This window comes from Myotis nattereri (genome assembly GCF_964212035.1).
Source record: "Myotis nattereri genome assembly, chromosome: 1".
NCBI lineage: Eukaryota > Metazoa > Chordata > Mammalia > Chiroptera > Vespertilionidae > Myotis > Myotis nattereri.
This window is the reverse complement of record NC_138075.1, coordinates 60,279,839-60,306,968: the sequence shown is the minus strand read 5'-3', so window position 1 is coordinate 60,306,968 and position 27,130 is coordinate 60,279,839. Positions and strand designations below refer to the sequence as shown.

At 40.3% G+C, this 27,130-nt stretch overlaps 1 protein-coding gene and 1 pseudogene across 3 annotated transcripts in view; both read left to right on the top strand.

Moving 5' to 3' along the window:
• Positions 1-27,130, top strand: part of GALK2 (galactokinase 2) — a 156,253-nt gene that overhangs the window by 49,997 nt on the left and 79,126 nt on the right. The gene's annotated exons all lie outside the window — the stretch shown is intronic.
• LOC308527480 (ATM interactor-like) lies at positions 12,078-14,187 on the top strand (annotated as a pseudogene). Its single transcript has one exon. The product of its transcript is annotated as an ATM interactor-like (transcript).

The following is a 27,130-nucleotide window of genomic DNA, read 5'->3' as shown; positions in this document are numbered from 1 at the left end:
CTCCAAAATCAACAAATGACAAGTCCTGGCAAGGATGTGGAGAAAAAGGAACCGTCCTGCACTGCTGGTGGGAATGCAGACTGGTGCAGCCACTGTGGAAAACAGTATGGAATTCCCTCAAAAAGTTAAAAATGGAACTCCCATTTGACCCAGTAATTCCACTTCTAGGACTATATCCCAAGAAAACAGAAACACCAATCAGAAAGGATATATGCACCCGTAACGTTCATAGCAGCACAATTTACCATAGCTAAGATTTGGAAACAGCCTAAGTGCCCATCAGCAGATGAGTGGATTAAAAAACTGTGGTACATCTACAAGTGGAATACTATGCTGTGGTAAAAAAGAAGGAACTTTTACCATTTGCAACAGCATGGATGGAACTGGAGAACATTATGCTAAGCAAAATAAGCCAGTCAGGGAAAGATAAATATCACATAAGCTCACTCATGTGGAATATAATGATCAACATAAACTGATGAACAAAAATAAATCCAGAGACAAAGTAGCACTGAACAGATGGTCCAACCTCAGAGAGAAGGCAGGGGGAGGTTAAAGATCAACCAGAGGACTTGTATGCATGCATATTGGCATAACCAAGGACACAGACACTGGGGCAGTGGGGGCTTGCCCTTGGTGTGGGAGTGGCCGAGCGGGTGTCAATCAGGGAAAAAGGAGACATATGTAAAACTTTAAACAACAACAAATATTTCTCCTAAGTAAAAACATGAATTCTCATATTGAAAGATGCTCACTAGATGCTCAGCATAATAAATGGAAAAAAAAATCCCTAAATGATACCTCAATAAAAAAATTTTAAAAAGAACACACACACACACACACACACACACACACACACACACACACCCCAAACCAAAGTATACCATCTGGGAATTTTGAAACTTGAATGTTAATAGAACTCACATTAAAGCTGACTGAGAGAGCAAGAGAAAAGAAGGGAAACGTAACAATCAAAGGATCAGGAATGAAAATTATCAAAAACAACTTTAGAAGATGCAAGGCAACAGAGTAATATCTTCAAAATATGAATTTAGCTTATAGTAAGTGAATTGATAAAGTATAAGGATGGAATAAAATATTCTCAAACTTGCAAAGTCTCAAAGTCTACAGGATGTAATCCATGTAAAAACTGGGGAGTAAACCAAGAAAGAAGATGACATGGGGACTGGGAAATGGGGAATCCTATGTAGGAGAGAGAGACTGGGTAGTTTTTGAACATTAGTGAAGGGAAATCCCAACATAACTTATACCCATGACATCTAGCAGTTAGAAAACTCAGTACAGATTAGAACCAGAAGAGGGAGGGAACAAGTGAAATTGATAAATCTTATCAGGAAAAACACACTGATAAATCTGATCTGTTTGACCACGTGGAAAAATGGATTGAGAGTGATATTACAGAGTTGTCTGAGGGTGTGGGAAGGCTTCTGGACATACACATAAAACAAATTAAATGAAGAAATTAGGAAGTTATTAAATATAGGAAAAAGAAAAAATATTCCAGAAAGGAAATAAATTATTTTTCATTATTTGGCTCATAAGCAAACAGTATCATAATAATAAATGCATTGAATATGGATTTAACCAAAATTTGTTGAGGAAAGATTGGGGGTAAGGGAAGTTGGTGTAAATGAGCTAGAATCCTCATTTACCATAATAGGAAGGTGGTAGATAAACATTAAAATGGAATAATCAGGAGGTAGCGCGTAACTGGGACTTAATCACTTAAAGCCAGAGCCAAGTGTTGACAGTGACTCTGGGCACAGCACTGGGAGTGGGGATGAGAGGGTGAGACTAGGGACTGCTTTTGTTATTATAACCCTTTTAGCTTGTTTGATCTCTTAGATTACGTGCATAAATTCCTTCAGTAAAAATTAATTGAAAATAAAAAGAAGGATAGAGGGAAGTGGTTAATGGAATGAAAGGTAAGAGGGGCAAGGGATGACCCAAATTAGTGTAGTTGGGGGAGCTGGAAGATGAAGAAGGGAGAAGGGATTCAATGAGTCAAAGTTAGAGATTGAGAACAGATGAGCTGCTGGACTGTGACCAGATCAGAAAGGCCTAGGGAGAGGCTTGTTGATGGCTTTTGGGTGAAAGAATCCAAGAAAATGCAGGCATCTTCCAGTTAATGGCAGCAGTCCATTCCAAAACCAGAGGTCTGCACAGGCGGGGGCCTCTTATTATTTTAAGTAGGAGAAATTATAATGCATTACTCAACTCCACTAACTAATTTTCTACAATGTTACAAAAACACAGTAAAAATTCATCTATATAAGTAACTTGGAAATACAATGAAAAAGACTTAAAACAGCCTTCTTGAACATCAAACAATTAATATGGTGGTTAACAAGAAGTTACTGTACATAGTAATACTCTGTATGTCTTCTCTGTCAACACCTGGTGTTCCAGTATTTTGCATACTATTTTGCTAACAGTGTTGTATTTAGGGATTGGTATGTAACTATATATTTTTTTCTTACATAAACACCTTATGTTGAGAGATACATACAATCTATGAAGTCTGAGTATCAAAACCCAGGAGGTGCTCTATCTGGAAAACGTTAGTTGGTGAGGCATTCTGTAAGGTATACCTACCTGCACTTTGTCAGCTCAGGATTCAGGTTGCTCTACACTTGTGCCCAGTTTCTTTGTGTTCTTAGGGTTGTCCTTGGAGACCAAGTTCCTCTTAAGGGTCTTAGATTAGAGACAGCTGCCTTGCTTGGGAGATAGTTTACAACTCTAAAGGCAAGCTCTAGATCAGTGGTTCTCAACCTTGGCTGCACATTAGAATCACCTGGGAATCTTTTTAAAATCCTGATTTCTGGGCCTCATCCTCCGGAAATTCTGTTTCTTTGTTATGGGGTGGGGCCACAACATTAATAACAAAGGAACAGAATTTCCGGAGGATGAGGCCCAGAAATCAGGATTTTAAAAAGATTCCCAGGTGATTCTAATGTGCAGCCAAGGTTGAGAACCACTGCCCTAGATAATAAAGTGTGTTCGGTTGACTTCTCCCTACAAAGTCTTTTCTCTGCTGGGGTGGGCTGAAGTGTTGATTTTGAATTCATGAGATGATGGACTGAGCAAGTGATGGTCAGAAGATCCACTTTGGAGAATTGGGGGGTACAGTAGAAGAATGTACAGCTGAGTTGTATCCCTCATATTGAAGTGTAAGGAGGAAAAAATCCCTTATTACCTTAGTTGATGAAGGCTGAAATGACCAGCAGGGAGCAGTGGAGTAGGATACTAGAGTATGTGTGGGTATCTTTGGCATTTTTTCATAAATATAATTCTTGTGCCCAGGCCAGGTGGCTTGGTTGGTTGGATCATTGTTATATACACCAAAATGAAAAGATTGTAGGTTTGTTACCTGGTCTGAGTACATGCAGGAGGCAGCCCATCAGTGTTTCTTTCTCATCTCTCTCTCTCTCTCTTTCTTTCTCTCTCTCTCTCTCTCTCTCTCTCTCTCTCTCTCATGAAACTTATCCTGGGGTGAGGATAAAAAACAAAGTAAGTGCCTACCTGGCGTGGCTCAGTGGTTGAGTGGTAACCTGTGAACCAGGAGGTCACGGTTTAATTCCTGGTCAGGGCACATGCCCGGGTTGCGGGTTCGATCCCCAGTGTAGGGTGTGCAGGAAGCAGCCGATCAATGATTCAATCTCATCCATTTTTCTATCTCTCTCTCCCTCCCCCTTCCTCTCTGAAATAAAAATATATTAAAAAAAGAAAAAAAGAGTAATTCTTGTGATTCCGAGTAACCCAGAATATGGATTGGGCATAAAACTTTTCCTTGAGGGTTGCAGTCTACTGAGAAGCTGGGGAAGCTCAGAATTAGGTATAAAGAATCCTGTTCATTATTCGGAAGCCTGGCCTAACAGGAATGACACTGGATTTGTGTCCCAGAGAAGATGCTTTTTAGCTACAGTGTAAATTTCCTAAGTCTTGGAAGCAGCTATTCACAGACATTTACTGGAAACCTTCTATGAGCCAGGCATTGTAGCAGGCAGCGAAGGTACAGCTGAGAATAAATTGGTGAAGACCCTGCTTTCATGGAACTACATGCTGGTGCTTGTAATGATAATGAATAGCTATCCAAATAATTATATAGTACTAGGGGCCCGGTGCACGAAATTCGTGCACTGGGTGGGGGTGAGGGGGAGAGTGTCCCTCAGCCCAGCCTGCCCCCTCTCACATACTGGGAGCCCTCAGGCGTTGACCCCCATCACCCTCTGATCGCCTGATTGGCCCCTTGCCCAGGCCTGATGCCTCCGCCAGAGGTGTCAGGCTTGGACAGGGGACCCCCATCTCCCTCCGATCACTGGCTCTGGCCCCCGCCCAGGCCTGAGGCCTCTGGCCCAGGAATCATGCCTGGGCAGGGGACCCCCATCTCCCTCTGATCGCTTGCTCCACCCCCCGCCCAAGCCTGACGCCTCTGACCCAGGCTTCAGGCCTGGGCAAGGGGACCATCATATCCCCCCAATCCCCGGCTCCGCCCCCCACCCAGGCCTGATGCCTCGGCCAGAGGAGTTGACCCTCATCACCCTCCGATCACCAATCACCAGATCGGCCCCTTGACCAGGCCTGAGGCCTCCGGCAGAGGTGTCAGGCCTGGGCAGGGGACCCCCAGCTCCCCGCGGTTGCAGGCTCCGCCCCTGCCCAGGCCTAACACCTCTGGCCTAGGCGTCCGGCCCAGGCAGCGGGGACCTGCAGTGGCAGCGGGGGGCGCCGCGATCATGGGCTTCGCTTTAGGCCCAGGCAAGGGACCCCTAGCTCCTGGGACTGCCAGCTTCGACCGTGCCCAGCTCCCATCGCTGGCTCCACCCCTACTTCCTGCTATCACTGGCCAGGGCAGCAAAGGCGCCTGATTCTCCGATCATGGCTGGGGGGCAGGGCAAAGGTGGCCCTGGGTTTCCGATCACTGTCAGTGGCAGGGGGCTTCTTCCTGCTTTCCCTTTCGCCTCCCTGCATTGTGCCTACATATGCAAATTAGCCGCCATCTTGTTGGCAGTTAACTGCCAATCTTAGTTGGCAGTTAATTTGCATATAGCCCTGATTAGCCAATGAAAATGGTATCGCTGTACACCAATTACCATTTTTCTCTTTTATTAGTGTAGATAATATCAGCTAGGGCTATGAGGAAAAGTAGGCTGTAGTAGTAAGGGGAGCTGCTATTTTAGTTAGGAGTTAGGAAATCCTCTCTAAAGAGGAGGCATTTGAACAGAGACCTGAGGGAGTGGGCAGAGAAGGGAGGCAGAAGGAACAGCCAGTGCAAAAGCCCTAAGGCTGCGGTTCTCAACCTGTGGGTTACGACCCCTTTGGCGGTCTAACAACCCTTTCACAGGGATCGCCTAAAACCATCCTGCATATCAGATATTTACATTACGATTCATAACAGTTGCAACATTACAGTTATGAAGTAGCAACGAAAATAACTTTATGGTTGGGTCACAACATGAGGAACTGTATTTAAAGGGCCAGAAGGTTGAGAACCACTGCCCTAAGGGAAAATAGCAGAGGCCTATGTAGGTCCTGGGGCTGGTGCGTGGGGGAGAGGGCAGAGTGGTGGGAAGTGAGCTGAGAGTGGTGGTCAGAGGCCACCTTGTGGAGGGTCTTACTTGCATTTCATTCCAACTGTAACAGGAGGCCTTTGGAGGGCTGTGAGGTGAGGACAGACAGCAAGATGTGATTTATACTGATTTGAGTTCTTTCAATTGGGAGTACCACATTGTACCCAATCCTGGAATTGGAGGGAATAGAAGAAAGAAAGAGAGAGAAAGGAAGGAGAACAGAGGGAGGGAGGGAAGAAGGGAAGGAAGGGAAGAAAGGGGAGAAAGAGAGAGAGAGAGAGAGAGAGAGAGAAGAAAATAAAAGGAATGGTTAATGCCATTATGAAACTTAACACACATAGTATAATAGTAACAGAAGACCTATTCGTTGGGCATCTATCTCATCCAAGGTATGAAATATTTTATATGTAAAAGGGGAACAGTGTTTTAAGAATGGCTTTGTGTTGAAGTTAAACAGGGAATATTTTAAGTAAGTAGTGAGTCCTAAAAAATATTTGAAGGAAGTGAAGGCTGTGTCTCGAAACAAAGTCCTGGGAGAGGCCCAAGGGCATTTCAGGCAGAGCGAGCCCATAAGTGTCTTATAACAGTTCTCTGAGCCAGACTTATAAATATGTGTCAGCCGAGGCCTAAAAATTCTTATGCAGCCTCATGAAATTCCTTTTAAAACCTTATTTGACTACAGGGATGTTTTCTACTTGCTTAAGTCCCTGAACAGATTTAGTTAACTAAATTTCAGGGGCAAATTAGTTGTATAGACATGGGTTGATACTCTTTTCAGAGAAGTGTTTTTGAAGTTTGAAATCCATACTGTGCAAGTGACCTTTGAGGTTCAGAAGCAGAGTAAGTGGAATGTTCAAAGTTTTGTGCCAAATGTGTTCAAGTTTTCATTTTCCCGAGTTTATAAGGGCTGTTTCCTTGAGAAAGTTTAAGGCTACATTTTTTTCTTTGCATATAGCTACATTTAAGTTAAACATTTCTTGGCCTTCAGAATGAGACCTTGCGCTTAAAAAAGTAAAGGCATGATCAACATTATAAAATGAAAAGAATCTCACAATTATACAAAGTTTAAACTATGATTTGAATCTTTTAATAGCAGTTTGCTACATGGGATAAGGAAAATCAGAAAACAATTTGCACTGTCACTAATTACTACGTTGGAAGTCTATACAAGGACATTGTTTGAGTTTGCTTAGAATAACAAAAACCTCATCTATATAATGATTAAGGAAAATGGTAGTTTAAAGCATTCCAGCCAGATGTTGGCTGCTAATGAACTGCAGCATGGCCTCTAAGAAGATGGTAAATCCAGACTACAATCTTTGAAAAGAATCTCTTAATTAAGTGTCGAACATGGACTGAAGCCATGTGCTCACTGGTACAAAAACCAGGAGTGCTTAGGGTTAGCACTGGGTGGCCTGTGTTTAAAATGCTTGAAAATTTAAGTTGATATTGTTAATATCTCAATATAAAATCATTCACATATAGTAGTTTTATCTATTAAAAAAAAGAACGAAGTTTCTTTCAGTTCTGTGGGATGGTGTTTGTATCTCTGGTTACATTTTTTTTTCTGGGAGTAGGATTAGAGACTGAATCATTCATTTAATGATTTTGAGTAATTTGGGTTCACTTGGATGATGTGACTAAGCTATTTGATTGCAGGTTAGAAGCTTTACTTTGCAGAGATTGTTTGGGTCACCTCTGTTTTTTTTTTTTTTTCCATTTCCTTTCCTAGGCTAAATACATGTTTGCCTTTAGCATAAACTAAGGCAAAAAGACTAATTAAGGAGCAGCAGATTGGAGGAATATGGGTCACTGTTTCCAAATGGTTTCAAATGAAACCACTATTGCTGCAAATTCATGCCTGATTGTGTTCTGAACTTTCCTTGTGATCCTTAGATCCTGTGTTTCCAGGCCTCCAAACTTTTATTGGCACCCAGCAATAAGTTAAACATTATCCAATAATGTATAATGGAACAATGTAGGTGATATCAAGCATACTACATGTCTGCATTGCCCTTACTACTATATTCATTGTATGCAGTGAAAATAATGAAAAGATGGGAATAGAAGGACAAATAACCTCCTTACTAAATTCAGAGGGATTTGTCATTTATTTTCATGCATTTATGTTTCGTAGAGGTGATGGTAACCATCTTGAGGAAGAGTTACCCAGACTAATATTTGATAGAGTAATCAGGACAATGAAAGGCTCTAAACCTTGCCCACCTTTGTGACAATTTACTCTGTAACTTGTATAAAACTCCCTGTGTCTCAATTTCTCTTTTTAAACTAAGTGTAAGAGAAGCTAGCTGTTTCTTGAAATTCACAGGGCAAAACAGTTACATTTGCTGAATATTTATAGTTCCCTGACCTTCATGATGGGAGATTTTGGAAATGTTTATGGGAAGAATTTAGCAAGAAAAATAAGTAAGATGGGAAAATAGGTTAGTAGTCAGGAAAGTTTTTGTAATAGTACGACGTTTTTAAAGTAAGGAAACAAACTGTATTGTATAGAGAAGAAGTGACTCAGAAGGAAAAGGTTAACTAATGGAAACTGTTTAAGGCATTGAAGTTCTGGAGACGAAGATTTGGAGCTTACTACTGAAAAATATGACTTTAAAGATGTGTTAGAGTTTATGTCAGAGTAAAAGATGCCTTCCACCCCCCCCCCATTACTATAGTGCTTAGATGTTATATACACATCATCTTAAACCTCATGGTAGCTTTATAAGGCAAGTTTTATTATTATTTCAGTTTTGCAGAGGGAAATAGTGAGGTTGAGAGAATTTATATAATATGACCAAAGACAAACCACCTGTGAATGGAGCTATCTGGATTCCAGCTCAGAGATTTGATTCAAAATAGGTGCTTTTCCCACTCAGCGATGCTGTTAGCTATGGTGTAATGTGGTCAGTATTGTCGACATAGGGAGCACACTGCAGATGAGTCCAGCCCTAACTTTCTGTGATCTTTCTGATGTCCAAAATAGGTGGAAGTGAATTTCATGTATATGCTTACTCATATGAATTGAATGTTTTTTTATGGGTTGACCAATTTTATTCTCAAAAAATAATTGTTAATATAATGATTTTTTTTTCAAATCCTGCCACATCCAAAGCTAAGGGTTGGATGGTTAGGGGACAGAAAACCCTGTGGATAGTCTTTGGTTTAAAGAACTTACAATTTAGTCAGGGAGAATGGATTATAACAAAAATAGAAATGTCACACAAACATAGCATATATAGATTCTTCCAAAGAATATGAACAGAGAGAACAGTTCCCAACTCCTTTTATGAGTCCAGTATAACCTTACTTCCAAACCAAATGTTGATATCAAACCTTGATACCAAATCTGACCCAAGGACATTATAAGAAAAGAGGATTACTGTCAATCATTTTCCATGAACCTAGATGCAAAAAATTGTAAACAACATTATTAGCAAATTTAATCCAATAATATAATAGAATGATACATCATAGCCAAATTGAGTTTATTTCAAGAATTAAAGGTTGGCTTATCAATTGAAATCAATGTAATTTACCATATTAATAGAATAAAACATATGGTATCTTGATAGATAAAGAAAAGCATTTTATAAAATTTAACATTTCTTCATGACAAAAAACAAACAAACAAAAACTCCTAGCAAAATAGAAGTAGAATTCAGTATAATCGCTACCTTTGGGATTAGGGAAGGGGAATGATTAGGAGGGGACATGAAAGGGACTTTCTTTTTTTTTAAAAAAAATATATTTTATTGATTTTTTACAGAGAGGAAGGGAGAGAGATAGAGAGTTAGAAACATCGATGAGAGAGAAACATTGATCAGCTGCCTCCTGCACATCTCCTACTGGGGAGGTGCCCGCAACCCAGGTATATGCCCTTGACCGGAATCGAACCTGGGACCTTTCAGTCCGCAAGCCAACGCTCTATCCACTGAGCCAAACCGGTTTCGGCTGAAAGGGACTTTCTTGGGGGCTGGCAGTACTTATTTCTTGACCTAGATGGTGGGTTACATGGGTGTCCTCTTTGTGACAAATTATTCAGCTTTATTTTGTGCTTAATGCACTTTTACTATGTGTCTTATATTTTAACTTTTCGTTATATTTTAATGAAATTCGTGCACTGCGAGTGGGGTGTCCCTCGCCCAGCCTGCACCCTCTCCAATCTGGGACCCCTTGGGGGATGTCTGACTGCTGGTTTAGGCCCGATCCCACAGGACATCCCTCTCACAATCTGGGATTGCTTGCTTCTAACTGCTCACCTGCCTGCCTGCCTGATTGCCCCTAACTGCTTCTGCCTACCAGCCTGATCACCCCCTAACCACTCCCCTGCTGGCCTGATTAACACCTAACTGCTCCCCCGCCAGCCTGATTGCCCCCAACTGCCCTCCCCGCCGGCCTGGTCATCCCCAACTGCCCTCCCCTTCTGGCCTGATCTCTCCCCCAACTGCCCTCACCTGCAGGCCTGTTCTTACCCCCAGCTGCCCTTTTCTGCTGGCCAATTTTGTTCTGATTGGTCGGTTTCTATGCCAGTCAGCATCAAAAGCTCTGCCTCCTAGGCAGCCATTGGCTCCTCACAGTTCACCCAGATTTGGTTCTGATTGGTTGGTTTCTATGCCAGTCAGTGTTAAAAGCTCTGCCTCCTAGGCAGCCATTGGCTCCTCACAGTTCACCCAGATTTGGTTCTGATTGGTTGGTTTCTATGCCAGTCAGCATCTCTGGGCCTATCAACGGGGCCTGATCAGAAAGGCAGGGTTGATCAGCAGTCCCCATGGAGGCCTGGAGAGAAATGGAGACGCAGCTGCTGGAGAGAAAGAGAGAGGCAAGTGTTGATCAACAGCTGCCACAGAGACTATGGATCAGACCCTGCTTCTCTCTTCAGGCCTCTCTCCAGGCCTGATTTGCAGTACTCTCAGTAGTCAGTGCTGGGTCATGGCGCCTGCAGCCACAGCAGTCAGTGCTGGGTCGCCACGGCAACCCAGCGCTGACTGCAGGACTGACTTCTGGTTGGTCGAGCCTCTGGTCCTGATGGACCCAGGGTTTTTATATATTAGGATAATAAAAAAAAAGTAAGTAAGATTTTCTTCAATCCCAGGACGAACCATTGTTAAAGAATTTTTATGAATCCTCCAAGAGATACATTATCCACTGTAATACATACATTTCTCTTTTTTGTGATAAACAAACACACACACACATTTATTTTCCCCCTGTGATTTGCTTTTTCACTTAATAGTATAAAGAATCATTCCATATTAGCCCATATACAGTTAATGGCTTCCTTGTTTAATATTATATGGTCATACTGTAATTCATTTGGCCCTATAGTTAGACATTTCATTTTTTTCCAAGCTTATATATAACATCAATTTTAATACTTAATTATATTTCTATACAAGGATATACTAGACTTTTATGGTGGAAATTTAGGTTGTTTCCAATTTTCCACAATTATAAAAAAGGCTCTGAAGAGTATTCATGCACGCATTCTGCCCCCCCCCCCCACTTTATCAGTTATTTCCTTAGCATAAATCCAAGGACATAGAAATATTGGGTTAAAGATATTCTCATTTTTAACCTAAAATTTTAAAAAATTAATGATTTTAAAATAACTTTATATTTTAGAGTAGTTTTAGGTTCATAGTAAAATTGAGCAGAAGGTACAAAGAGTTCCCATATACCCCTGCTTCCACACACACATAGCTTCCCCCCCCCCCCCAATCAACATTCTACACCAGAAGGTACATTAGTTACTCTTGATGAACTTAGTGACACATCATTATCTCCTTTGCATTAGGATTCACACTGGTGTTGTACTCTATGGATTTGGACAAATTGATAATGACATGTATTATCCATTATAGTGTCATAGGAGTAGTGTCACTGCCCTAGAATCCTCTGTATCTATTCCTCCCTTTCTCCTTCCTAATGCCTGGCAAATACTGTTCTTTATGTTGTCTCATAGTTTTGTCTTTTTCAGAATGCCATATAATTGGAACCATATAGTGCGTAACCTTTTCAGATTGACGTATTTCACTTAGTAATATGCATTTGAGTTTCCTCCATGTCTTGTTATGGTTTGATAGCCAGTTCTTTTTTAGTGCTGAATAGTACTTAATTGTGTGGATGTAAAACAGTTTATTTATCCATCCTACTGAAGGACATCTCTGTTGCTTCCAAGTTTTGTCAATTATGAATAAAGCTGCTATAGGCCTTGTGGAACCATGGTGGCCTCTGAGGCAGCGACTGCTGGGGGACCCCAGGCTTTGACCTTGGGCACCCTCACCTGTCCCTACAGCTGAGGGGAGCTGTTATTGCTTCAGGCCTGTGTGCCACCTGATCACTAAGAGGCAGCCGGCCTTGAGACCTCCGCCAGCTCAGCAAAGCAGCAGCCTGTAGGTCCTGCCACCAGCCGCCAGCAGGAGTTCTGATCCAGTGAGAGGTAAGCAAGCTGTCTGGGCCCTGCAGACTGATTCCTTGTGCATGATGCGTAGCTGCAGCACGATCCTGCCCAGCAACCCCACACTCAACATGCACCTGGCCAAGAGCCACCCACTGCAGGATGGTATAGTAAATCCAACATTAAGAAAGAGTTTGAAAACCGTGCTGGAATTCTAATGTTGTCCAATTGAAGGATGCCCTAGAGGCCCTGAGACCATTTCCTCAAATTTCTCTTGTAAAATGGCACTTTATGAAAATGCACGCCGAAAAGAAGCAGAAATGTAGTAAGTGCAGCAATTCACATGGCACTGAATGGGACTTGGAACCATGCAGAGGATGGGGGAAGGCCTTCAGTGCATGTGTGGCAGTTCCTTTGCCAGTAGAACTGCGTTACAGTCCCACATCTACCGAACTGGCCATAGATCCCTACAGAACACAGGATCCACCTGGAAAGAAGAGGAAAATGGAAAACTGCCCGCACAACCAGAAGTTGTCCAGTAAGACCATTGACTCATTGAGCAACCAACCAACCCTGAGATTAGACACTCAAGAATTAGAAACTTCAGAAATAAAGCTAGTCGCTTCCTTTGAAGACTCTTGTGGCCCTAATGCCAGGAAGCAGACTCTTACCACAGTGCCAAGATATTCTCAGAAGTGGCTTTTACCAAATCCCAGGGTGGCTGTGGTTAAACTACCTGTTATGCAGTTTTCTCCTATGCCTGTCTTTGTGCCTATAGCTGACTCTTTGGCCCAGCCTATGGTGTTAGGTGTCCATCATCAGGGCTCTGCCCCTGGTGCTGTGCACTTACTGCTGTTGTCAATAGGAACCCTGATCCTCGGCCTTGATACAGAGGCCCTCTCTCTTAAGGAGAACCTCCCTCTTTCAAAACTGGTGAATTCTGTTGCTGGTGAGCCAATAAGTACAGGCGTTCAAGTGAACTTGGATAAAAGTCCGTTGAATCCTTTACAAGAACTAGGGAGCACATGTCAAAAGCATAGCATTTTTTCACGCAACATACAGACAGATCTGTCTTATGCCATGCAACACTTTATACCTTCTGCACTGTGGGTGAACCCCGATTCCTCTATATCTTCTTGTTCTCAAACTGATTTGACATTTGGTTCTCAAGTTTCCCTTCCCATTAGTGTTCATACTCAAACGTTTTTGCCCAGTTCTAAGATAACTTCATCTATAGCCGCTCAGAATGATGTGTTTTTAGATGCCTGGTTCCAGTCAGGTGGGACCTCCAGAGAATCTCAAACCGGTGGAATGCAAAGTCCAACAGCAAACCGAGTACAGATGGGCCAAGCTGTAATGTGTGGAGACATTTTGAGAGTGTCCATTCCTCATACAGCGCTTCTACAGACAGTATTATAAGCAGCAGTTTGGAGGAGAGACTGTAACTCATGGTTTGTTGCCCCAGAACCAGCCTAAGACTTTAAATCAAGATATTGAGAAATCTGCACCAGTTGTAAACCTCAGTGCACAGAACAGTATGCTTCCTTCAAAGAACATGACAGATAATCAGACCCAAACTCTAGATTTATTAAGCGATTTAAAAAACATTGTCAAGTAGTCTGCCTGGTCAGACACTGGAAAATTGTAGTCTTCTGTCTGAATGCATATTGGACCTGACACCCAGCTCCCATCTGACCCAACTCAGAATCCTGCAACTGATTGTGATATCGAAGAGTTATTTTCGGCCTCAAATATCCAGACTCAAACTGAAGAGAGTGAGTGTAGCACTGTGACCACCAAGCCAGTCTTAGAATCACTGGACAAAGAGATCCAAACTGGAACACTGGACACAGAGGCCCAACATGACTTGTAACTTGCAGACGCTCTCCAGTTGTGGGGGAGATTCTAATTTCTTAGGCCTGGAATGTTTGATACGCAGATGGACAGATGTAAGCTTCTTTTTAGACAATAGCCCTCATCTGCCCCTGGGGAGTATTCTGAAACACTCCAGCTTTTCCATTCCTGATTCATCTGAGAGAGACCCAAACTGAAGGAGTCTCTGCTGCTAAGAGCCCATGTGCTCTAGGAAGCAAGGCTCAGGTGAAAAGCACAGAAGTGATGACTGGAACCTGTGAAACTCCCAAACTGTCTTCCAAAGCAGCTGTACCGTTTTGCATTGCCACCAGTGATGAATGAGAATTCCTGTTCTCTGATCCTCACCAGCATTTGGAGTTCTGGATGTAGGCCTTTTTAATAGGTGTGTACTGGTATCTCATTGTTGTTTTAATTTGCATTTCCCCAATGACATATGATGTGGTGCATCTTTTCATATGCTTATTTGTCATCTGTATATCTTCTTTGGTGAGGTGTTTGTCAAAGTCTCTGGCCCATTTTTTAATCAGGTTCTTTGTTTCATATTGCTGAGTTTTAAGAGTTCTTTGTATATTTTGGTTAACTGTCCTTTATCAGCTGTGTCTTTTGCAAATATTTCTTCCAGCCTGTGGTTTCTCATTTTATTCTCTTGACATTGTCTTTTGCTGAGCAGAAATGTTTAATTTTAATGAAGTCAAGTTTTGGTATTGTATCTAAAAAGTCATCGTCACCCTGGCTGGTGTGCTCAGTGGTTAGAGTGTCAGCTTGTGCACTGGAGGGTGACAGGTTTGATTCCTGGTCAAGGGCACATACCTGGATTGCAGGTTCAATCCCTGGCCCCACGTGGGGCACATGTGAGAGGCAACTAATCTATGTGTGTCTCTTACATCAATGTTTCTCTCTTTCCTTCTTCTTCCTTCCCTTCCACTCTCTAAAATCAACAGAAAAAGTGTCCTCAGGTGACAACTAACAACAACAAAGTCATCGTCACCAGTTCCTCTGGCATCTAGGTTTTTTCTTGTGTCATTTTCTAGAAGTTTTATAGTGTAATGTTTTACATTTAGGTCTGTGATAAATTTTGCTAATTTTGTTAATTTTTATAAAGGTGTAAGGTCTGTGGTTAGATCCATTTTCTTTTGTACATGGATGTCCAGTTGTTCCATCACCACTTGTTGAAAAAACTATCTTTGCTCCATTGTATTACTTTTGCTCCTCTGTCAAAGATCAGTTGACTATATTTGTGTGGGTCTGTCTTTGATTAATGTCGCTATATAGTAAGTCTTAAAGTTGGGTAGTATTGGTCCTCCAACTTATTCTTTTTCAATATTGTGTTGGCTATTCTAGGTCTTTAGTCTCTCCATATAACATTAGACACTATTAAGTTTTCCTATTGATGAACATGGAACACCTCCCCATTTATTTAGTTCTTTGATTTTCTTCATCAGAGTTTTTGTAGTTTTCCTTGCATAGATCTTGTACATATTAGATTTATACTTAAGCATTTCATTTTGGGGGGTGCTAATATAAATGACACTGTATTTTGAATTTCAAATTCTACTTCATTGCTGGCTATAGAAAAGTGATTGTGATTTACTTTTGGATATTAATCTTTTATCTTATAACCTTGTTATAATTGCTTGTTAGTTCCAAGAATTTTGTTGTTGTTGATTCTCTTGAATTTTCTGTATAGATGATCATGTCGTGTGCAAACAAAGACAGTTTTATTTCTTCCTTCCCAATCTGTTTATCTTTTGTTTCTTTTTCTTGTCTTATTTTACTAACGAGGACTTCCAGTATGGTGTTGAAAAGCAGTAGTGCTTTTGCCTTGTTCCTGATCATTTTAACTTTTGAAATTCATTGCAAATTGTCATCTAGAAACCAACAAATATGGAACAATATTGTATGAGAGTTTGTTTCCCACAGCCATACTGACTATCAATTTTTAAAAATCTTTTCCAGTCTTGAGGCAGAGGGAGTTGGGGGAGAGTAGGGGACATCTGTAATATTGTCAACAATAAAAATATATATTAAAAATATTTTCCTGCCTGATAGATGCTGTCAAGGGCATAGCTTTGATTATTAGATAGTTTAAACATTTTTTCCATATCTTTTATCAGTCACTTGCTTATTTTGGACTTCATTGTATATCTAATCAGCTCATTTTCTCCTGAATTGTTCATTAATCATCATTTTATTAGTCCATAAGAATTCTAGATATTAAGCATTAATATCATATCTTGTAAATATCTCCCCTTTTAAACTTGACTTCTTTTAAGCTAATACTTCTGAAGCAAAACCACTTTAGTCATATTTAAGCAAACACATAGGATGGTATAATTGTATATGCTTTGAATTTTATCTTCCTTGAGTTGAAAATATTCTACACTCTTTCATTTCATTTTTAAGTAAAATACTTGGACACAAAATAGCCTCTGACAGGTGCAGGGATTTTTTTGAAAGGATTTCTCAGGACTAAGCCATCTGCTTCATTAAATAGACACCATGTCTCTGGTCTGCCACATGTTTGACCTTGTATCTTTAGACACTCAGAAGAACTAAAATTGTGACTGATTTGTATTATAAGCAGGAACATTTTAATAATAGTATTTGTGGAGCAAGATATATACTTTTAAATAATAATATAACTTAGCATCTGTTTAGCACTAGGAAAAATAAAAATTTTTTTGCAATGATCCATCTACCAGGCCACTTAACTCTGTCAAGTAAGGTGTGACTACCAGTTTCTTAGACCAGAGTCTTGCCTCTCAGAGACTTCATGGAGCCTAGCTATAGGAATACTTACTTGGCTCTTCTGTTATATCAAAGAGATATGGCAGATTTCACTTTTATAACATGTTAATGTTGTTTCTACTTCCCTTTAAGGTCTAGACCAAACAACAGCAGCAGCAACAACACAGAAAAACTGGAGGGCACAGTTATTGGATGGATGGGCTCAGGTACATTCAGTCCTTCAAGGGCTTGGGGGAGGCAGTGGTAATTGACAATGGAGATATCTTTTTAATCTTGAAGGACATATAAATCTGTTAAGAATAAAAGAAATTCAGCCAGTGTGACTAATAGTCAATAACCTTAAAAACTTTTCTTCCTGAAGAAATATGATTGTATCATTTTCTTTATTTTTTTAAAATTATTTTTTATTGTTGACAGTATTACAGATATCTCCCTATTTTTTCTTCTTTCTGCCTCTCACAACTGGGTTCCCACCCTGCCCCAGGCCTTCAACACCCTATTGTTTGTGTTTATGGGCAATGCATATATACATATAAGTTATTTTGTTAAACTCTTCCTGCCCCTCCCCCCATTTGTTAAATTTTTCCTTTATTTCTCCTGCCTCAGGCGTTATATATGAAAATTCTACGCCCTCTGAGATTTGTCAGTCTGTTCCATGTTTCCATGCCTCTGGTTCTATTTTATTCATCAACTAATGTATTCATCAGATTCCACATATAAGTGAGATCATGTAATATTTATCTTTTTCTGACTGGCTTATTTCACTTAGCATAATCATCTCCAGGCCTTTTTTTTTTTTTTACAGCTGCATAGTATTCCATGGTGTAAATGTACCACTGATGAGCACTTGGGATATTTCCAGATCTTAGCTATTGTAAATTGTGCTGCTATGAACATAGAGGTGCATATATTCTTTCTGATTGGAGTTTTGAGATTCTTAGGATATACTAGAGGCCCGGTGCATGAAATTTGTGCACTTGTGTGTGTGGGGGGGTGTCCCTCAGCCCAGCCTCCACCTTTTCCATTCTGGGACTCCTCGGGCAGTTGGACATCCCTCTCACAATCCAGGACTGCTGGCTACTAACCACTTGCCTGCCTGCCTGATTGCCCCTAACCACTTCTGCCTGCCAGCCAATCACCCCCTAACCACTCCCCTGCTGGCCCAATTGATGCCTAACTGCTCCCCTGCTGGCCTGATTGCTCCCAGCTGCTCTCCCCTGCCAGCCTGATCACCCACAACTGCCCTCCCCTGCCGGCCATCTTGTGGTGGCCATCTTGTGATGATGTGCGGTGGCCATCTTGTGATGACGTGAGGGTGTGAGGGCCACCTAGGCTTTTATTAGTATAGAGTCCTAGATGTGGAATCACTGGGTCAAATGACAGTTCCATTTTTAATTTTTTGAGGTGACTCCATGCTGTTTTCCATAGTGGCTGCACCAGTCTACATTCTCACCAGCAGTGTAGGAGAGTTCCTTTTCCCCCACATCCTCACTGGCACTTGTTTGTTGATTTATTGATGATAGCCAGTCTGACAAGTGTGAGGTGGTTCCTCATTATTATTTTAATATGTATCTCTCTAATGATTAGTGACAAACATTTTTTCATATGTCTATTGGACATTTATATGTCCTCTTTGGAGAAGTGTCTATTCAGGTCCTCTGCTCATTTTTTAAATTGGATTGTTTGTCTTCCTTTTGTTGAGTTGTATAAGTACTTTATATATTTTGGAAATTAACCCCTTATCAGATGTATCATTGGCAAATATATTCTCCCATACTGTGGGTTCCCTTTTCATTTTAATGTTGTTTCTTTTTGCTGTGCAGAAGCTTTTTAGTTTGATGTAGTCCTATTTGTTTATTTTTTTCTTGGTTTCTCTTGCCCTAGGTCAGGTATCTGTGAAAATTCTGCATTGTGAGATGTCTGATTTTTTTTTTTTTTTGCTATAGCAAAGGTAGAAATTTATTGAAGAACAAGTACAGACTCCCATGTGGGAAAAAGGAAAGAGTCCTATAGCACAGACTCCCACATGGGGAGGGGAAAAGAGTCCCACAGCACAGACTCCCATGTAGGGAGGGGGAAAGAGTCTCCCACGATGTCTGATATTTTGCTGCCTATGTTTTTTTCTAGGATTTTCATGGTTTCGTGACTTACATTTAAGTCTTTGAGTTTATTCTTGAGTATGGTGTAAGTTGGTGGTCTAGTTTCATTTTTGCATATACCTGTCCAATTTCCCCAACACCATTTATTGAAGAGACTGTCTTAACTCCATTTGTCAAATATTAATTGAGCATAATGGCTTGGTTTAATTTCTGGGTTTTCTGTTCTGTTCCATTGATCTATATGCCTGTTCTTGTGCCAGTACCAGGCTGTTTTGATTACAGTAGCTTTGTAGTATAGCTTGATATCCGGCTTTGTGATTCCCTCCCACTTTTTTCTTCTTTCTCAAGATTGCTGTGGCTATTCGGGATCTTTCTTGTTTCCATATAAATTTTTGGAGTGTTTTTCTAGATCTGTGAAAGGTGCCATTGGCATTTTAGTAAGGGTTGCATTGAATCTATAGATTGCCTTCGGTAGTATGGACATTTTAATGATGTTGATTCTACCAATCCATGAACATGGTATATTCTTCCACTTGTTTATATCTTCTGTCTGTCTCTATTTTCAACGTCCTGTAGTTTTCTGAGTACAGGTCTTTCACTTCCTTGGTTAAGTTTATTCCTAAGTATCTTAATATTTTTATTGCATTGGTAAATGGGAATTTTTAAGCTTCTTTTCTGAATATTTATTATTAGTGTATAAAAATGCCATTGATATATGGATATTAATTTTGTATTCTGCTACATTGCCGAATTCATTTATTAAATCTAGTAGTTTTTTTGGTATGTATTACTTTCTTGTGAGTACCTTTACAATGGATGGCATAAAGGAGGTAATTAATTAGTTTGGATTAAATTAGTAAATTGTCATCACCATCATCATTATCTGCAAAACAGTCATTTTTGTCTATTATTAGTATTATATTTGGATGAGAACATAAAATTAATACTTTGTTTCAAAGAAAACAGTATTTTTTACTGGGAGATTGCTTTTTTATTTTTTACTCTGAGGAGTATGGGACTGAAAAATAGACCTGGGTCTGAATTCTGGTGCTGCCAGTTTCTAGTTTATGACTGAGGGGAAGGCTCTGTCTCTAGGTCTGTTTACTCACTAGTAAAATAAGTGAATTTAGACTATTAAATCTTTGAGGCCCCTTCTCACACTAACATTTTATGATATAAGAGATGAAGCAATTTTTATGACTATTATTTTATGAAGCATTGTGTAATAATAATTAAACTCACACTTAAATGATATCTAAATTTTCCAATGGATTTTTCAATGTTCTAGATCTTAGTGACAACAAAATTATTAATGGAATAAAAAAAAAAAAACCACACTGGAGAGCTATATCCAAACTTTAGCAATATTGGAAAACTGGGGGTTTAGGTACTTGTTATAAGATGTAACGTGACTCTCCTTGTATTGCTGATCTACAGTTACAGGAAAATACCTGCTGCCTTTCTTTTTTCTTCCTTCTTACAATTATTTTACTTAATAAACTTGGAAGTCAGGAATTTATTGTATAAAATAAGCTTTATAATCTCAGTGCCCACTAGATGGAGGTACTGGGGTAACCAAGCTCTTGAATTGACCACACATATTTTTACTTCTGGGCAGAATGCTCTTAATCTTAATTAAAATAAATTAATACGTAAAAAAGGAAAAGAAAAACAGAAGAGCAAAAAAAAAAAAAAAGTGAGGGTGAGAACTGAAAGTGAAATTCAGCTTTCCATGGCTCCAAGGAAAGATTTAGATACACCATAAATCATTGTGAAGCATTTCAAAGCTACACTGCATATTTCCTGCCATTAAAACTTAAGTGTATTGACTTAATTTGCAAATACCCACACCCCTTGAAGTATTGTGTTTACTATCTTTGAAAAATCTAATAAAAACTGATAGTCTCAAGTTTTTAAAAAAAATCAACATTTCCTATTTACCAAATTTAATTTTTAGAATTAGTTTCTATGGACATAACTTTTATTTTCTCTTTTGAATATTCTGTCCTATTTTATATTTAGTAGTTCATGCTTTAAAGCACATTGAGTAATTTATAAGTATTAATATTTCAAAGTTGGGATGCATTTTAGGAAGTATTTTGTAACTTTTTTCCAACTTAGTTATTCTAAGTTCTTTGATGATTATAAAAGTATGAGGCAGGGGTCAAATTCTAGGTAAAAATGTTAGAAGTCAGACTAAAAAGTAATATATCTATGAAATATTTTATTTATTTATTTATTTATTTATTTAAATGTTTCTATTTATTGAATAGGATATAAAAATATATCTACAGTTTTTAGATGGTCCTTATTCTCATCTCAGTTTCCTTATTATTTATTTATTTAATTTTTAAGTTAAATTTATTGGGGTGAAACTGGTTCATAGGATCACATAGATTTCAAGTATACATTTCTAAGATATAAGACCTGTACATTGCACTGTGCTCACCACCCAAAGTTGAATCATCTTCCATGACCATATATTAGGTTTCCTGCACCCCATGCCCACTTCCCTCTGGGATCACCTGACATTCTAATGGGCACACCCTTGTAGGTAACTTTCTGTCTCTCTCTTGCTGCCTTTAAGATTCTTCCTTCATCTTTAATGTTTGACATTTTGATTATGATGTGTCTTGGACTGGATCTCCTTGGGTTTATCTTGATTGGAACTTTGTGCTTTCTGAAGTTGTGTGACTTTTTCCTTCACCAGGTTAGGGGAGTTTTCTGTTATTATTTTTTAAACAGATTCTCTATTCCTTGCTCACTTTCTTCTCCTTTTTGTACCCCTATGATGTGAATGTTGTTACATTTCATGGTCCAACGTTCCTTTCAACTATCCTCCTGCTTTTTAATTCTTTTTCTTTTTGCTGCTCTAATTGGGTGGTGGTTTTTTTTCTACCTTGTCCTCCAAGTCACTGATTTGATCTTCTGCCTAATTTAATCTATCTTTGATTCCTTCTTGTGTATCTTTTTTTGGGGGGAAATCCTGGGCATCCTGGGAGTGCCCATGCACACGCCTTACACCCCAGCTCAGAGGGAACCCCACTCTGAGAATGCCTATCACAGTGGGTAACCAAAGGCAGAACACAGGTGGACTTTTGTCCAATGACATCTAGGCTCAAGAGCTTTCTCTTCCTGGACAAGGTGGAGAGGAGAGGAGGCCAGGGCGGGAAGGGAAGGGCTGGAGGTTCCTCAGCCTGGCCTGTGAGTCACAGGCATGACTCAGCTTGACTGACAGTGTTCACGTGTTCAGCACATTGAGCGATTCTACCCAACCTCCTGTTCCAACCTCACCCACAATGCCCACTTAAAAGCTAGCTGAGGCATTGGTGGAGGTCACACAGACTACAGAGGAACTTTAAGAGTCTCCATCCTATTTTTCCATGTGAGAAAACTCTTCCTAGGGGTGAATAAGGGCCTTTGGAACTGCCAAACACCTCAAAGTGAAACCTGTCCCCAATCCCTGGTTAGAGAGCGATTTCTGGAAACAAGCTGACAGTGCTATATTCCCATGTGCATTTGCTTATCTGGTCACATCAAGCTTGGAAGCAAATCACTGATGGGCCTATTTAGGGTCCAGGGACACAGAAAGACCAGGACTCCTGCCTTACAACCCTCCTTCCCCAGCCAGGAATCACAACCTACCAGCACGTGCGAGCAAGAAAGGCGTTATTTCAGCAATAGACTGTTTCCTGCCTCAGACTCTGTCATCTTAAGGAAGTTTTCAAAAGTGGAGTGTGGTGGAAGGAGCTAGAGCAGCGGTTCTCAACCTGTGGGTCGCAACCCCTTTGGTGGTCGAACGAGGGTCGCCTAAGACAATCCTGCATATCAGATATTTACATTACGATTCATAACAGTAGCAACATTACAGTTATGAAGTAGCAACGAAAATAATTTTATGGTTGGGTTACAACATGAGGAACTGTATTTAAAGGGCTATATTAAGGTTGAGAACCACTGAACTAGAGAAACAGGTGGCGCATACCTTTTGCGGTGTAGAGATCCACCTCAACAGTGGGGTTCCCACGAGAGTCGAAAATCTGTCTGGCGTGCACCTTCAGAATAGACATGGTGAATGTCTGGCCGCTGGATGTCGCCCGAGGACAAGGGAGTAGCGGACATGCGGGGTGAGTGCTTAGTCACAATGTGCTGCGTGGGGAGGCCTGAGACTTCTCTTGTATCTTGATGTCAGATATCTTATTGAGGGTTTCTATTTCTTGTTTCATGCTGTTGTAGTTTCCACTAGTTTTCTTGAAATACTCTAAAAGTTCCTTGAGCATCCTTATAACCATTACTTTGAACTCTATATCTGATAAATTGCTTGCCACCATTTTGTTTAGCTCTCTTTCTGAGTTTCCTTCTTTTCTTTCATTTGGGGGTTGTTTCTTTGTCTCCCCATTTTTCTCTCCTTTTGTATTTGTTTCTATGAATTAGAGCAAATTGCTATGCCTCCCAGTCTTTGTGGTGTGGCCTTATGTAGTAGGTGTTTTGTAGGACCCCATGGTGCAGTATCTTAGATCCCCTGAGCTGGGTGCTCCAGGAATGTCCCTTGTGTGAGTTACGTGGGCTCTACTATTGTAATTGGGTCTTGAGTGCTGTTTTGTTTGTAAGAGGAATCTTCTCTCAGGCTGGCTGATTGTGAGGCTCATCACCAACCATGTTGTGTGAGCTGTTGTGCAGGTTCTGGCAGAACAAAACAAGAAACAAAACAAAAACATACACAAGATCCCTACAACAACAATAAAAGCAACCACAAAAGAAGAGAGAATTAGAAAGGAGAAAAGAGAACAATAAGAGAAGAAAAGAAAATATGAGGAGAAAAAAGGGGAAGAAAAAGGAAGATAAAGAGGCAGAGGTGAAAGAAAGAAAAGAATAAAGAATAGGGCAAGGAATATGGTGTAAAAGAAAAGAGAAATAAAATAATTATGTAAATAGAAATAGAGAAGAAAGCAGATAGACCAGTGGTTCTCAACCTTGGCTGCACATGAGAATCACCTGGGAATCTTTTTAAAATCCTGATTTCTGGGCCTCATCCTCCGGAAATTCTGTTCCTTTGTTATGGGGTGGGGCCACAACATTAGTAACAAAGAAACAGAATTTCCGGAGGATGGGGCCCAGAAATCAGGATTTTAAAAAGATTCCCAGGTGATTCTAATGTGCAGCCAAGGTTGAGAACCACTGAGATAGACAAAAAATAAGAAAAGGAAAAACAGAGAAAGCAGGAGAAATAAGAAAAAAATAGGATAAGAAAAGGGAAGGGAAAAATTAGGTCTATGAAAGAAAAAAGAGAGACTAAAATAATAAGTAAATAAATAAGAAAGATATGGTAGAGAAAAAATAAAGTGGCATTTGTCTCAGCAGAGTTTAGTGTCTCCTGGAGCTCCCTTTGGATCCTGCTCTTCTGTTGACTGAAGCTGTCTGTTTTGTCTGCCAATTCTGGATTTCCTGGGAGGTACTTAGGTGCTAACCACTGTCAGAAACTGTCCTCCTTTGGCTCTCAGCTTCAAGCAATTCAGTTTCTGTCTTTCTCCACAGGACTTGGCCGCATGCAGGAGGGGCCAAGCTGCACTCTAAACCAGTTAGCAGCACAGGGCCCAGTGATGGGTCAGCAACCTTTCCCAGGTTTCCTGGGCTCTGCCTCTGCCTGCCTGTGCCTGCTAGCCAGGTGTCAATCTTAATCACTCAAAGTCTGTTTCTGAAAGAGTCTCCCATTAGGGGGAGATGCCATTCAAATTTCAGGGAAAGTGATGGTTGTCCCAGAGCTACTCCTCTGAGAATGACCCAGCTCGGTGGAGATCCTCAGCCCAGTGGGATCAGCTCTTCCTTGAGGGGGAAGCACCAGTTAGGTTCCTGGGTTAGCGGTCAGCCCCACCCCCATGCCAGTAACTGATGTTTCCTGAGACTATTCAAACGTGTAGTCTTGGCCTCTGCTGCTGTCTTCTCTGCAAAGGTCAAGATGCAGGGTGTCAGCCTGGCCAGTGTGGCTTAGTGGTTGAGCACTGGTCACAGTTCAACACCTGGTCAGGGCACATGCATATTTGGTGCCTGGATACCCAGTAAGGGGCATGCAGGAGGCAGCTGACTGATGATTCTCTCTCATCATTGATGTTTCTGTCTCTCTCTCCCTCTCCCTTCCTCTCTCTGAAATTCAAAAAAAAAAAAAAAAAAAAAGATACAGGGTGTGGCAAGCAGAGGGTTTTTCCTTTCCTGAACTGTGGCTACTGGAATGGGCCAGAGCTTTTCAGGAAAAATGGCTGTCTGGTTTGGAAGTGTGCGCCTGAATGCAGGTCTCCTGCTGCCTCTTTTCCACATCTCCCTGCTATGCTTCCTACCCAGCCTCTCCTCAGGCACCTTCGGTCTGCGCCATCCTTCCTCCACCCTTCCTCCACTGAAGCCTCAGGTGAGTCACTGCAAAGGAAAATCCTGTGCGCTTGGTTTTGAAAATAAAAACAAAAAATAAAACCTTCAGCGTTATGTCTGACCAGCTCCAGACTTCCCGATGGCCAGCAGCCCTGCCGCCTTTCACAGCTGGATGTTACAAGGGCCCTGGTCTCAGCTCTGGTGCTCCAGGCTGTGGAGCCCAGCCTGGGTTCTGGGCCGCGGTCTTCTCAGGGAAAGAGCCCTCCTGCAGCCAAGAGCTCCCTCATTACTCTCGGCCTGACCCCTGTGAAAGCTGGGTCAGCCCCTCTCACGACCTTGCCCTTCCTTCCGGTCTCCAGGTGTTTTCTGTCCTGCCCTGGTATATGTCTCCTCCTCAGGTGGAACTCAATTAGTAATTCCTCATGAATGTTCCCCAGTATAGTTGTATTTCCAGTCTGACCCTGGGAGGAGGTGCAAGAAAGGTCTTCCTATTTGGCTGCCATCTTCCTGTCTTCAAGTTGGCCAATTTTTATTATCAAATCCTATTCTGCTGTTTAGCGTGGTATAATTTATGCTTTTTACCCTTATTTCACAGCTTCATTGCATTTCTCTAGTTATCATTTCACTGTTAAATACCAACAGATCCCACAATAAATGAATAAAATGTGTATTGTGAAAGCCAAAATTCCCATTGCTTTTCATGTTTAATTTCTTCAAAAATAAATCTTTTAAAGAATAAAACTTTTCAGAGAAGAAAGGATTTGTTTTCTGGATATCTGGTTGGCAAAGTTAACATGTGCTAATGTTTCGTTTTGCACATGTAGGCTATTCAACTGTCATGTTGGCAATTTGACATGTTAAAGTAATTTAGCCTGTAATTAAATTATTTCCCATGGAATATCATAACTTCTTTGGAGCAATAGTGGAAGCAGGCACAGGGAATCCCATTTCATTTTGTTTCTTATAATGAATAAAGTTCTTTAAATTGATCTTCTATAAACTCAGGTTGTGCTGTTAACACTTGGTTGCTCTGCTTTGTGTCAGCACCAATATGAGTTTACCAAGGACAACATAAAAGCAGGTTGAATTTTTTGTGTATCACTTTAAAATGATAGATTTTAATGAGTGCCACCCAGGTTACTCTTTGACCAATATGTTGATTTAATTACTTTGAGCATGCAAGTAAAATATAATTGTTTCAAAGATCTTGGGTAACATCCCACATGAGAAGACATTCTGGGCTATTAACCAGTTGTTAATTTTGATTGTGTTTATTTAAATCAACTGGAGCAGGCCCCTGTGGAACTTTATGTGTGGTCATCAAAGCTCATAATCTCCTATAATTTAAGTAAGTTACAGGGAAGTTAAAATTGGTCATTACTCCTGTGGTTACAAGAGCATCTACAGAATATCTGACTAATGTTTCTTATTCTGATAAAATTGTTATTGCTTGGTAAAAAATATGCAAAAATTCAAGCAGTCAGTAGAATTAAAATTTTCTTAAAATGTAAATTCTACATGCTGTAAAGAACTGAAAAGAGATCAAAGTGTTCCTTTTCATTTTATAATTTAAGTAGTATTCGTGTTGATTTTCATGACAACACATTTTAATTACAAATTTTAATTCCTCAAAGAAGGTTGCTATTCTGAAGAAAATAAAATTTGGTGATAAAGCAAACAAGTTGTCAGGAAAAAAAATGTAAGTTTTCTTTAGGAATAATTTGCGGACACATGTTTTAATGCAAAAAGTCTTTATATTTAGAAGTTTTCATTTATGTACTTCAATATCTGGGGACAATATTGTAAAAAGTCTGATACATTGTTACTTGTTAACAATAATGTTAAATACCACATGCATAAATAGATGGGTTAATGTTATTATGAGAAAATTTCAAATCTACAGAAAAAGTGAAAGAATAGTCAGTGAAGATGCATGTCTTTTACCTAGGTCCTTGTAAATATTTTGCCACCAATGCTTTGTCTTTTTCTCTACTTTTTTTCCTGAACAATTAGAGTGTTAATTGCAGACATTGTTGACACAATACTGATATCTAATA